This window comes from Girardinichthys multiradiatus, chromosome 20 (assembly GCF_021462225.1).
Source record: "Girardinichthys multiradiatus isolate DD_20200921_A chromosome 20, DD_fGirMul_XY1, whole genome shotgun sequence".
NCBI classification, from domain to species: domain Eukaryota; kingdom Metazoa; phylum Chordata; class Actinopteri; order Cyprinodontiformes; family Goodeidae; genus Girardinichthys; species Girardinichthys multiradiatus.
This window is the reverse complement of record NC_061812.1, coordinates 41961232-41976211: the sequence shown is the minus strand read 5'-3', so window position 1 is coordinate 41976211 and position 14980 is coordinate 41961232. Positions and strand designations below refer to the sequence as shown.

At 37.1% G+C, this 14980-nt stretch overlaps 1 protein-coding gene across 1 annotated transcript in view; it reads right to left on the bottom strand.

The window, feature by feature from the left end:
* The window catches only part of LOC124857283 (caM kinase-like vesicle-associated protein), a 109750-nt gene extending 95178 nt beyond the window's left edge, over positions 1 to 14572 (bottom strand). The window contains exon 1 of the mRNA XM_047348488.1: positions 14230 to 14572. The gene's annotated coding sequence lies outside the window, so the exon portion shown is untranslated. The remainder of the gene's footprint in view (positions 1 to 14229) is intronic.
* Positions 14573 to 14980: the final 408 nt, after the last annotated feature.

Genomic DNA, 14980 nt, shown 5'->3' with positions numbered 1-14980 from the left:
ATTGGCTTCAATTTCCCTGATGGCATTCCAGAATATAATTGCTTTGGACATGTTGTTACCTGAAAAAGGAGGAGTTTGTGTAATTTTTGGACAAAAATGCTGCACATTTATACCTGACAACACTGCTGCTGACTGAGAGCAGCCTAACTAAAGCCATAGAAGGTTTGAGATCTCTAAATGGCAAAATGAAGGAGCATTCTGGAGTAGACACCTCGATGTGGGACTCCTGGCTGGATGTGTTTGGGAAGTATAAAATTTTAGTATCATCAGTAATAATTTCCTTTGCAGTGTTTGCTGCAATTTTGACATTGTGTGGATGTTGTTGTATTCCCTGCCTTTGTTCTCTGCTTAACTGTTTCATCACCACAGCTATTTCTCCTATGGAAGACAGAGTTACCCAACTCTATCCGTTACTTAAACATCAGGATGATGAAGATGATGAGGATGCGACTGACCACTTTTCTGACCTGTACCCAGATTCATCTCTATATGATTCTGTAATTTAAATGTCAGTAAGTGCCTCTGAGTATAATTGTCTTTGTACTCATGAAAATAATCTTACAGTTAAAAATCCAAAAGTAGTGGGTGTTTAAGTGATATGAGAATATGAGCAAATATTCGATAAACAGGGAGGAAATGTTGGAATAATTTAATATAGATTTATCTTATATTTTCTCCTATCCTTAACTTGACTATTTGATCTTATAATCTTTCATGATGTTTGTGTGAGTAAAGGATGTGTGAGTTGTCTGCAGGCAAAGGTCATAAATGGAGCTGAGAAGGAAGCAGCCGCAGTTGAGGAGGTCATAAAGATGAAGGCTGATTGCAATGAACGAAGACGCACTGATCCTAAGATTGGAGGAGACTGTGGAAATGTGTTGTTAAAAGATAATGTTGTTTATGACCTGTTTACAATGCAGCTGTTGTTTCCCATCCTTAGAGAATGACGTTCTTTGTAATTAGGGACCCCCGAAAAGATTATAAAAAGAGAGGGTCGGACAGATGTTTTTCAGAGCGGTATGAAATTTGTAACTGAACACATCTTGTCCGTTCTCCTCACAGCGAGTAAATAACTAATTATTTGTCTCTCTCTTCTTTTTGTGATATTATAAGTATTTTAGGTTGTTTAAACCTGACAGAAAAGAAAACAAATCACCCATAACATCTTAATTTTCTTAAATGCCTAATTTTTGTGCTTTGAATAAAGTTCACTTAATTCTGTCTTTTAAAATATTCCCAATTCTCTTTAAGGCCTAATGTTGATTTGTGTGGCTCAGAATCGAGAGAAGCTGTAATTTGTAAATAGAAACAGACATTTAATTTAACATTTCTATCTTTTTGTTTAAATCTGGAATCGTACTTGACAGAATTTCATAAAACATCACTCAAGCATGAGTTTAGATGATTAAATACAAGCAAGCTGACTTTCAGTTTTTTATTGTATGCACAAATTAGGTTACTGCTAAAAACAAATCCATGCCATTCTTGAAAACTGAATGATGCTGCAGCAGATTTCCAAATTACATATTGGTGATGGAGAACTGTGCAGTCGACTGTAAACACTGACACAGCAAGGAGCGGTGAGCTGTCCGGCATTTTGCCTCGACAGTGCGGAGGGAAACACAGCATCGTCTGCCCAACAGCTAAGCCCACCTGCTCATTGGCTGTGCCAAACAAAACTCCATCCCCATACCGGCCACACTTCCTGATGTACACAGAAGAAATGTAATCTAGTTTACATTTTAGCCAATGCTTAAATTGTTCTAGGCACTCATGCAGGTTTCACACCCACAGTGATCACATTTCTCTGTTACATAGGGATAAGGAGCAGGTTCCAGCTCTTGTCCAGCAGAGCACTCCAGCTCGGCTTAATGTACTGTCTTGTTCAGTGTGTAACAAAGGGTGTTATCTAACAAATCACTGCAATGAAGTTTTAGAAACTTTCATTTTACTCTTGATTTGTAGATCTGAAAGCAGAAAAGAGCAGCAGAGAAAATCTAACAGTACCAAAAACACGTTTGTTTCACTAATGCTTTATATGCCCTCAGCAAAGATTTAGTAGGAAGTGTAAATCACACACAAACACGTCTTCAGCAGCTTTTGTTTGGATTCCCAAAAAAGGAATCACTATAATATTAGCCACATCAAACACAGCTTTTTCACACCTTTGCTTTTTCTGAGTCTGCCTTCATCCTCACAAATGATAAAATGTTACAAAATACATGGCATCATCAGCATGTCTGGTTTAGCAACATAGCTTCTAATCGGCATTTAGATGAAGAGACTTTATCTTTGCCAAGTAAATTAACTATTTGTTCTAACTTGTACTCCAAGAGGCATATCAACGACTAATCCAAGATGTCACAAAAAAATCAGAACAACATATAAAGCATTGCAGGCCTCATGTGCCTTAGTTAAGGTTCATGATTAGAAATAAATAGGAAGAGACTGTGCAAAAATAGCATCCATGGGTGTTCTGAGGCCACATAACACATAAATTCATCTAACAATACCAAAAAGCATCTAGATAATCCCGAAGAGTTTTGGAAAAGGTTATGTGAATTGATGAGACAAAAGTGGAACATTTTGGAAGGCTGGCGTCCCATTTCATTGGGTACATTATACCAGCAGTCTAACGTTGGAGTGTATGTGTATTCTACGACTGCTTTACTGTTTCAGGAGCTGGAGACTGATGGAGGGAAATAATTATTCTCTCTGCAAGAAATTGGAAAAGGAAAATGTCTGGTCATCAGTTTGTGAACTTAAGCTCAAGTGCACTAAGGTTATACGACTATCTAAAGCACACCAGCAAGTCCACCTCTGAATGTCTCAAAAAAAAAAAAACTAAATTAAGGTTTTGTCGCTGCCTGGTCAAAGGCTAGACTTTAATCTAATTGAGCTTCTGTGGCTTAACCTCACATAGGCCATTCATGGGTGGTACTACCAGTTTTCATGTTTAGGAGGCAATTCTTTTTTCACAAAAGACCCGGCTGATTTGGATGGCTAAATGAAATCATTGATAGCCATCAACCAGATGCTGCAAGTGTGCCTTGACTTTTAGTTTCTTATACACATGGGTCTAGCATAGCTGAAGGTAAAAAAGAAAATCTCCATGATTTGCCTGTCATCTGACCTGGAATTTAACATTACTGTCTTAGCTTGTCTCTCAAGGAGTTTCTTCAAAAAACTGCTTAATGTCCCATCATATGCATTAATGTTATAACCAGTCCGAAATATCTGTTTCGTCAAACATTTGCTATCTTTCTTATGTTGGCAAAATTGCATTAAGTCCTCATGGCAACAATGTTCTTGTGCAGCTCCGAGATTGCCTGAAATTATTGAACTGTTTTTTGGATGGTGTACTGGAAAAATTGCAGCCACAACAGTAAAACCCTATGAGATGTGGCTCTTTGATGAACACTCAGCCAGTCTAGAATAAGGTGAAACAACCGTGAAGCAGGCTCCACTGCTGTATGAAAGCTTAGTCTCCACCACAAAGTTGGACTCATGCTTCTTTTCCTCCCACGTGAATAGAAAATCAGCCTAACTCTGACACCTTTCTTATATCAATATTTGCAGTCTGAACCTAAATACACTACCCTTTTCTTATTTCATCAATGCTGTGATACAGTTAATCAGCATAAGAGAGAGTCCAAGCATGGAGCAGAGGCATTGAGCCAGGTGACTCAGAACATGTGACAGGAGGTCACTGTGGTGGGAGGAAGTGAGATGAATGACTGAGGTGTGAATCCTTGTCACTAATGGAGGCATCCACCTCCACTAAGTGCTTTTCCTGAGGTCTGTGATTAGCTCATCTGCAGCCAGCTACATGCCTTCAGTCTCACAGCTTGGTGTTTGAATGTTCTGTAGTTAGTGTTGTACTTTGCATCAAATTACTGATCTGATTGTCAGATGAAACCTTTGACATTTGTGTGTAGAACTTGACAAGGCCTTAAAGGATGCAATACATTTTAGTTGGTAATGGGCTTTATGTGTGTTTCACTGTTTGCGTTTACTGTGAAATACTTTGTATTCACCAGCTAACCTGACCATTTACTGTACCTGTTGCTGGTTGCCTTGGTTACAAAGTCACAGTGCACTTCTGCTCCTGCTTAATGGGGAGGTGCAATTCATTGCTTTGCTGGTTTGTCTGTGATTTCATCATATTGCTAAATTAGGAAGATTTGATTTAGTCTTTTGTATTCAAGTTGTTTGTCAGTGAGGAGGAAAATTATCATATGAATTGGTGTTGATGCAGTCTCTTTTATACAGGAAGAGCTGAAACAGTTCTTCTGAATGATTTTCATCAAAGCCTCTCATTCATGTCTACCACCTGCTCTCTCAGCCCAGTCTCTTCTTTAATCTGCTGTCAAAGATTTAAGCAAAGTGGATTTCGTTCAGGGTTGAAATGTGTGCATCTGATTATTAAATAAGTGTTTTTGCAAATTTTTTGAGCCTGTAAATGTACCACAAATCTTGAAACTCTGTTTTGTAATGGGAAATACATTCTTTTCTAGGTTACCACATGACTCAGGATGGACAATAGGATAAGGAATTTTATTGGCATTACAATAACCTTCTTATAATTGCTGACCAGCTTTGTGCATGATTCTTCTTGAATTTTCACAATTTATCTTTGGTGATGGGGTGAGAAGGCCTCCTTGCCATCAATCACCCTAAACTTTTCCTCCCTACACAGGTTCTCAATCAGATTCAAGTCAGGACTCTGGCTGGGCCTCTCCAAAATGTTAATATTTCTTCCATTAAGAAGAAACATGTTGGTAAAATTAAAAGTTTATTTTATACCTAATTCTGTCAGGGGTATAAATACTTTTGGGCATAACTCTATAAGTGCTGCAGCAAGCTTTTCGAACATATTTTTCTTTTTTCTTTAAGGTCCACTATTTAAGCCTCCTCTTTTCTCCATTAGCATCGTGTATGACCACATGCAGGCTCACCCTCTACAGTCAATTTAGTAATTTATTATTTATGGAACTCTTTTCAGGACATGTTCAACACACAGATAGCCAACAGTCACCTTGGTTGTAAATACCTTTGTCCTGAAGTGAGTTGTCAGGATATCTGGAGCATCAAAGGAAAGGTTTTTGTTTATTCCCATGAGATGCTGGACTATCCAAGGGTATTTCGTGTCTCAGTGGAACTGTGTGCCCCTTGACGGTTTAATAAGTTTTTTTTTCTGTTTTCTTCTGAAAATGTTTCGTTTTTGCCAAATCAATCTGAAGGTAGGCGAGATCCTCATAGATAGTTGGGGATGTAGAAGTCAACTAACACATGCCTTCATTATGAGAACCTGTCAGCACCTCTGGATCTGACCAATATTGTGGTTTTCATGTTTGCCTCAAACTAATCCTGATGCCAACAATCTACTGAAATGCCCACTTTTCTCTAGCAAAAAAAAGAACAAGAAATAACAAATCTCAAACTGTCTTTAAAAAAACCTCAGTTCAGACCATATTGTCCAGTCCAGGTTTAATCAGGTCCGTTTGTTTGTTTTGACTCCTGCTCACTTGTCAGGCAGTAATCAGTTTATTCAGCATACTGGTGCCTGCTTAATATGCTGCCTCTGACCTGTCTTCTGCTTTATTTAAGCTCCCTCCAGCCACAGACATCTTGCCAGATGATCAATAGCAATTCTGTGTGTAGCTGCCCCGCATTTCTTCCTTGCCAATTTTTGATCTTTTGGTCATGACCTTGCTTCTGCCCCCTGAATTTAGTTGTACTGCCTCTCCCTGTCAGATTCAACTTTGGCCCTGTTTTTAGGAGACGAACCACGGACACAGATTTCAAATTGTGCCCTCTGGTTGCCCCATACCTGACAAACTCACTGCCTGCCTCTGTGTTTCTGACCTTCACCTGCATTCTAACCATGTTCATCAGACAGGATTTGTCATTAAACAAGTGGTGCAGTGATACCTTATTGAACATTTTTTGTGAGGACTTTAAGATTCACATGTTCAGAAGCCTGGCAGCTGATTCATCATCTACAATGTTAGTGATGTTCAGTTGGAGTTTGGTTAACTCACCAGCCACTTCAATTACTAACCTATTAACTTCAGTTGCTCCTGAGTGTTTGTGTAACCAGTCTGTGGTTACCCCCAGTTCCAGATTTTAAATAAATCTATGCATTGTATAGTTACTGGTTCCTCTGTACCAGACTTTACATAGAGAAGTTAAGATGCCCTCCAGATTACTTCAAAAATGTAAAAACATAGTTGAACACTGATAGAAAAAGAATGCAAATGTTACTGTGTTAGCAGCTAACAGTTATCCAGCTGCGGTATCGTCAGGGTTTACAACAGGTTTTGCATTTTCTCAGTCACTCGGGCTCTGTATTCTACTGTACTCTGCTCTAACTAAAATCCTGCCACATAAACTTAAAAGTTACGATCCATTAATCCTTTTTTTCCCGTTTCTAGTAACATTTCCACATGACATCCTTCTGACAACAATCTGCATTTACACAGCAACAGTAGAGATGTGAAAAAGGTATAATTCCCCTGCCACACCACTAGTTGCTGGTATGTTCTTTGATACCTAACAACATGTGCAAACACCATACGGAGGAGAAAATGAGCACTTTGTTGGAGAACCATTGTTAGATTCAAGATCAATTTTATGTATTGAAATTCACGCGTTTGTACCCTATCATCTGTCAAAAATAGATAGGATTAGTATCTCTGCCATGTAGCCAGTGTGAATGACCACATTGATTAGAATGGCTTCTATTTGCAACGTAGAGCAAAACGCACAGATGATGGAGTTAGTGTTAACCAGGGGTAATGCACAGAGGAAAATATAGGATGTGTAACATCTGGGCCATGAAAACGTCACCATATACTTTTCCATAGGAGAACTGCTCGCAGAGAAAAATGTCTATAGCAGCAACATGAGTCAAGGCAAAGGTAAAATATTAATCCATATCCATTTAATATTCCCCTTCCCTTCCTCTGAAGATGAGGCGTGGGGATAGAAAAGACCCTTTCTGTCTGACGTCTACAATATCTTCAGGGGTTTAATTTACCCCCCACACCACATTCCCAGTTTCATGCACTCTGTTTCCTGTTTAGCAACAGAAATGGGAGTGCTACGCATCATTAAAGCATAACTGCTGCTCTATCCTTCTCTGATAAAACCCAATAATGGCAACAGACTCTAAGTCAGGACTCTAAGTCTGAGTCAGCAACTTGTCAGATCTCACAGTGAGAGCCAAGCAGGCAAAAGGCAGTAAAGGTGAGAGTCTGGTAATTTTCATCTTGTCTGATGGCAGATACATACTGCATCACTCACTTCACTGTTTTCTTTTAGAAAATCAACGTTTTTCCATGGCCATCTCAGTCCCCAGATCTAAATCGTATTTTAAACCTGTGGGGTGAGCTGAAGGGAGAGAGCATATGAAAGAATCAAGGATTCTGGGTGGTCTAAAGATATTGCGCAAAGAGCAACGGTCAAACATTTCTTACTCTGTATGCTCCAACCTTGTGAAATGTCATATGATTAGATTAAGCACTGTCCTACATTGGCAGAAAAATCTTGATTAAAATGTTCACCGCAGGGGTGAGTATAATGGTGCCACCCATTTTTTCAAAAACCAATTGTTCCTTAAAATACAGTTTCCTGTATTTAGCCAAAAAAGTTCAGAAAAACTCAGTGTGAAATAATTATTGGTTACCTAGCCTGCATTCTGCTGCTTTACACATTTGATACTCTATCCTCTTAACATGGCAACTGTGCTTTCATGGAACGCTAATAGGTGGCACTATTTTTGTTGACATGCAGTGATTTCTATCCTGTAAACAGGAGAAATGTAGGAGACTGGTACTGTTCATAAAATCTGAAAAAAACTCTGTTCACTCCAGAATGTTTTCTGGCATATTATTTAAGTGAAATTAAAGTGTAAGAACAGTAAGATAGAAAAGGATAGTATTTTTGAAAGATTAACTTTAGAATGGTAAACAGTCCATGCCTAGAGTGTGAAACATTTACCAATTTAGATAATAAAAACAATTGTGGAGAAAACACTGGAATACTAACAAAGAACAATAATAATAACAGTTGATTTTGCCAACATCAGTTTTAGGGGACTCTGATTTCATATTAAAAACTAAAATAAGAGGATATGCTAAAAGGATTTAAAATATTTCTCTAGCCTTTCAGTGAGGAGTTATTGATTATTTAAAGTAGGAGCAGTAGCAGTAAAACACTATTTTACTATTTTAAAACAAAGACAAAATGATTATCTTACTGCTTTTAGCATCTTATACTAGCAACTAGCATTGCCCAAACAGCATCCTCTCTACATATTCCTAAAGAATGCCTGACTTGGAAGTGCATACAAAGGGTGTAATGGCAATAATTTGAGGAGTGCAAAAAGAAGCAGAGATTCACTCTTGCAGATCTGATGATGTGCCAGTTTACAGCATACATACAGATGTATGTTTAGCATATTCATTGTTTTTAGATGCATCTCTCATCTTTCGTTAGATGCATCCTATATATGAGCATCCATCCTTTCATGTTGAGATTACCAGTTTACAGGCAGATGTTGTACAGCATTACCATTTAACGACTACAGCGTCATTTTTTTATTATGGTCACCCCCCTTTTCTCTTTTTCTTAAATCTCCCTCACTTCTCACAGCATGATATTGATCCACTGAAAGTAGATCACTATATATTGTAAGCCCAGCTACAGAATATATCCCATGTGTCTTTGCATGATTCCTCTCTGTATTCTCCTATTCCTGCGCAGCAGCTGTGGTCATGCGAGGACAGTTTTGCATTCTGTTTTATAGAAGAACAGCAGCAATAATTCTTCAAAACTCAATCAGATGGAGTCCAGCTGATTAAATAATTCCAAATAAATCAGCATAGTTGGAAGTCAGAGTTGACTTTGTTCCACTTGATGGTTTACATGACGCGCATTGTTTGAGTTGTCTCGGAGCGTCACATCATATTTGCATGCCATCACATTTCTGAAACAGAATGCATCTGTAGGCTGTTTGAAAATGACTTCTAATGAGCAAATATTTTATTATATAACTTCCTTTACCTTACTGACTCATGTAAATGAAGGAGGCAGACATTTTCTCATGTATTTATGAGATGGACCTCACATGTGGGTTATGTAAAGTCAAAATAAGTCAGTCTCTGAAGCGTCTGAGTATCCACACGCTTTTGATTTCACCTTTCAAAGCAAGAGATTGCAGTCACAGTCCACACTAAAGGAGCCAGTCCTATCTCATTACTGCAGATCTACACTTTCCAGACTTGGTGAATGTTGTCTCTGATTTAATTAATTAAATTTCTCCTTCCTCTAAAACACAGTTCCCTCACAGTTACTCCCAAGTTCACTATGGTTATTGTCTCATCATTTAGAGTGTCAAAAAGTATAATAAAACACTACCTTGAGTGAGTGTCTGTCAGTGGCACTAGACAACTGACAGTTCCTGTGCTTTAGTATTGAACTGTCACATTCACCCTCCAGACAGTAAAACAGCCTGAATTTGCCCATATTGGCGTAAGATCAGGAATGTATGATAAAATAAACAAAGAATCCACCCCCATTTGAACATACTACCCATTTTGTCATGTAACAATAATACATTTCAAAGAATTTTACTGTAGTCCACTGTTAATTTTAATTCTAATCTTTTTTCAATTAAAAATTTGAAATGTTTTCCATGCATTTCTATTCAGATTCTCTCTTTTCTCTGATACACCTAAATAAAATTCAGTATACCCAAATGGCTTCAGTAATGACCTTACAAGTAGACCGAGTAAACCTGTATTTTGATCTCATTTTAAATATTACTGTGGTATGCAGGCCTTAGAGGTCTGTTAGGGAACATTAGTGAATAAACACCATAATAAAGACCAACGAACACAGCAAACAGGTCAGGGATAAAGTTTTGAACATCTCACAGAGCTTTGTTCTCTCAGTCTGAAAATGGAAAGAGTGCGGAACAACTAAGCAGAGAGGGTGGGCAAGAAGAGCATTTATCAGCAGCCAAGAGGCTTCTGGTAACTCTGGAGGAGCTGTAGAAATCAGCAGTTTAGGTGGGAGAATCTGTGTTCTCATACACAAATCTGGTCTTTATGAATGAGAAGCAAGAAGAAAACCAGTGTTGAAAGAAAGCCATAAGCATTAGCTGTTTGAAGTCTGCTACAAGCCATTTAGGAGGACACATCAAACATCTGGTGAAATGACATCCAAATTACTTTTTCACAATTCAGAATTATGCACTACTTTGTGTGAGTCTGTCGTAAAAATTAAATAAAACACAGTGAGGTCTGTGGTTGAAATGGGAAAAAAATGCGAAAACTATAGTTATAGTATGCACTGTAAATGTATTTGTTGCATTTAAAACTTAATGAACTAAAACAAAATAATACAGTTACAGTACAATAGGCATTTTCAAATAAGATTTAAAGTACCAAAAGCATAAAATAATACAGGGCACTGTTGCAAATTTCATAGATGTAATGAAGAGACCTGCACAAATAGATCCTAATGTAATCTATGTGTTTAGTGAAGGAGAATCCATGTCCCTTTGCTCCTGTTTTTTTGTTCATTTAAAAACATCTCTTTACCCTCAATATATCAGCAGCTCATGCAAATTTGTGCCCTGGCAGTTGCATTTGCAAAGCACTCCTCAAAAGTGTTTCCTAAGCTATATTGCCAGCAGCTCACATAGAATTAAGAGCGGATGCTACGGAAATTTTTCCCCCAGAGATCTAATTGTGTACAAGCTGGGAGGCTGTGTGGTGATCTGCTGCTGTTTCCTGTAAGCGGCTGGCTGCTGATGCCGCCAAGCGGCCACCTTGGGGCCCAAAGGAGATATTCTGGGTTTGTAAAAAGCATTATGCTCAGCTAACAGGCAACTTAAGGGCATCGCATAAGGATGAATGTCATTGACCTATAATGCTGATGCTCTAGCAATATTTCTCAAAATAAAAACAGAATTATAAAATGTAAATTTTAGACAGAGACTGACAGAGCTAGTATCTAACACATTATAGCTCGATGAGGCCTTAAGCTACAGTATAATTTCATTTGGGGGACCTACTGACAGCTCAGCCAATTGCAGTTAACATGCACATTAGGAAAATTTTATGTTTGCACAAAGCAACCCAAACATACCATTTCTCATTAATCTATTTACCTACAGTTACAGTGTGCAAGAGATGTGCTCAGACAAAAGCAGCAGAATATATTAAATTAGACAAGACTATATATTTTAGCTTTACTTTGGAGAAAATTAAGAAATCAAATTTTTGTCTTTCATAAAATGTTTCACAAAGAAGAATGTGGCCAGTGCAGAATATCCTTCTCCACGTTTGACTAGTCCACATATTGCTGTTATATTTGTCTAATTCTGAGGTGGCTCGAATGCAAAAAAGTTATGAAAATGCTCCCTTACATAAATATATTCTTCATAAATCGCAAAGGTTTTTTAAAAAGTACTGTCCAGAGTTGAATTGTCAGCTGAGATCTAATTAGGCCAAATATGACAAATTCTGAACCAGATATGAAAAAATGCAGTCCGGACTCAAACTGTAAAAAACTCTTTAGTTTAGCCCAAATAAATTAGCTCTAATCTAGATGCTACATTTGTCGGCTAATGATTTGCCAGTTGTGGTATTCTGACAATGCTTAAAAACCGTTGATATATTGTGATAGCCTGGCCAGCTACCTTCATTAGCCAGCTATGTCAATACAATAGCGCATCTCAAGAACTACTTCCCACCTTACTTCAAAAAAAGACTCTCAAACATAGAATAAACAGTGTCAGTCTAAAAGCATTTTTTCTTCCAAGGTTCATCAAAGTTTACACTTGCATCACCATACAAGGTTACATACTGTATGCCAGCAGCATACTGTGTACTAAGATAGCACTTTGTGAAACAGACTTCATTTAGCCAGTGAATATTGCAGATTTTTTTAATATCATAAGCTCTCATGGAAAACAAGCCTAATTACACACATATTATTTATACAGCTGGTGAATTTCTAAACCTCCCCTGTGTAATTTCAAGTATTCTTGGAGCACCTGGTCCAGCAGTGGGAAAGTCACAAAGTTAACTTATCCCTTAGTTTGAAAAAATGTTTTATATTCTTTCAGCTGTTAGTATTCATTCCCAATTTATGTTTTTTCTCAGAAGACGGTTGATTTTCACTGTTCTTTACATGTGCTAAATAAGTTAAACCTGAACTTACTTTTTACCTACAATAAAAACTATAAAAATGTGTTTTTATTATTTGATGCAAGAAGAAAACATTCTGTTGTAGTTAAGGTGATAATTATATTTAAACTGCCCACATATTATGTAATTATTTATTATAAGAGTTCAACCCCTAACTACTGCTTAGAAGAACCTAAAAAAGGCATAGCAAACACAACACAACAGAGAGCTAGAGTGATAATATTGAAAATAAATAAATAAAGGAATTATTATTTATATTTATCCAGTTTTATGTTGAAATGAATACATTTAATAGTAAATTAATATACCAGTGTCATTATTTTAAAGTATATAAACAATGAAATAATTAAATGTGAAACATGTTAATTAAAATGTGAAGTCAAAATCATCTATAACCATTGAATTGTTTATTAAATGATTTAATGGTTCCTGTGCTACAGTGCAAAGTATAAAAAAGAAAAAAAAAAACACAGTGTAAAGTGGATTTACACTGTGGTTCGGCAAACAGTACCCAACAACGATTGGTTAATCCACCCAGTACATTAACTTCTGATCAAATGTAAATTTGGTCTTAGCCCTGCCCACTAACTGACAGTTAAGACAAGCAGATAAACCAAATTAATTGGTGAAGTAATTATAATTGCTTTTTCTAAACCTTTTTACTGTTGACACATTTACATAATTATATATTTCAATTATAAATGAATTATCTACATATTTGTTTCACACTTAAAATAATTATGGCACACTATAAAAATCATTTCAGGCTTCATCTACTGAATACATTGTAACACTTTTAGGCCTTTATAAAGTAGCAATAGAATCATGTAATACAGAAACAATCATCTACGATTTTAATATGGAATGACTTTAAATTTTAATAACGGATTTCACATTTCATTAGTTAACCGATCAACAGATTATGCTGACATTTAAATAATTATAAATGGATAAATGTTTCATTTTTAATTGCAATTCAGTTTCGCATTATTACAAATTATATAAATAATTATTTGTTTATTTATTCAGTTCAGTGTTTATTTGACTGTGGCACTTTTGGGATTGAACATTCCTTGCGCTGCAGTGCACTACAAAATGATTTAAACTGTCACTGTGGTTCCTCGAAATGTATCCCAACAAGTGATTGGTTAATCTGCAGTCAGTCAATTTCTGGTCAATTGTATTGAGTAGATTAGTGTTAGCTCCACCTGCAAATTTTGATGGTTAAAGCTGTAATATACAACCATACGAAAAAAGAAAAATTATAGGGTTTTTTGTAAAATGTTTATTATTATTATTATTTATGATACATTTACCAAATTATATATTAAACGAGTTATATATTAATTTGTTATTGATTTTAATTAACTATTGAAACATTGAAATAATCATTTATTTATGGAATTGTGGTAATTTTGGACTTCCATAAAAACACTGCTTTCCTATGGGAAGTTTTTTCATCATAAAACCTGACAATATTTTTCGCAGAAGTCTGTAAAAGCGTGATTTAAGTGACTGAACGTCGCTCGTTGCTGTGACAGCTGCAGCTTCACTGGCTGCAGCATCTACACCAAACTGTATAGAGATGTGCGCCTGCGGAGCCACAGCGAGCCACAGTGTTGCAATCAACTCCTGATCAGAACTTGGAAAAAACTGAGAAATCACTATCAGGAGGAGGTCTGAATGCCGTTACTTATTTAAACTTTGTCTGATATGCTGAAGTTATTCCCCTTTCAATAAGAGTAATCAGCTGAGATGCCCTTAATAAATTCAATAACATTCAGTTAAACCACGTGCTGTCATCCAAGTATTGTAAATTAGTTTTAAATAAAAAAGCATTACATCTAATAGTCACTATTTCAGTCAACTGTTCCCTTTCAGTCAAACATCTATTTAGGACACTCCGTTTGTAAGAAGGGTTGAATGATGCAGAAATGAGAGGAGCCTACGTTGCTTCCTCTGCACACCGAGATACCTTTAACGCCTTTCAGAAATCCTAACTTACCTTGGCAGCGAACTGCGCCTCTAAACACAGGATCCAGTGACTCTCGGAAAGTCGAGTTTGTCCACGGAGAATCCCGCCAATTCCTCTGATACTAAACGTTCCGGCGAAGTTTGGAGGTATAAAAGTACTTCTGAGCCAAATTCTTGCGCTCCTGCAGCTTGTAGTACTGTACCATCTGTTGTGCTTGTGCGCGTCGAGCTCTGCGCGGCGAGGAGAGGAGAGGAGGGGGAGGAGAGGGAGGCTGTGAAGGGTCCAGAGCGCACAGCCACCAATGGATGTGAAAGCTCGCACACATGGAAGATTACTGAGACTCAAAAGCTAAATGTTGCCAAATAATCAGCATCGCGATAATAAGGTCTGTGCCTTCTTATATCTTTCAGTCGATGAAAAGAAACCTGAAAATATGCATTAAGTTGGCACAACAGATTAATACGCATATAGGCGCAGATAGGTTTGTAAGGACCCCTGGAAAACAAGATAAAAAATGCCATATTTTATTGCAGTAGCATACTCGCACACTGTAAAATTCAGAAACATTCAGCCTTCAGTTTGAGTACATTTATTCAGTAGTAGAAATCCATGTTAAGGAACTATTATTTTTAATACAATCACTGGTGGCACAATGTTTGCCCTGACAATTTCCTTTAAGATAAATGTAACTAAATTGTTTTGTGATTTAGGAACGTTTTCTAACTCACTGTTTCCTTGGGGAATAAATATGATATGACACAGAAGCCCATTTCTTATAACT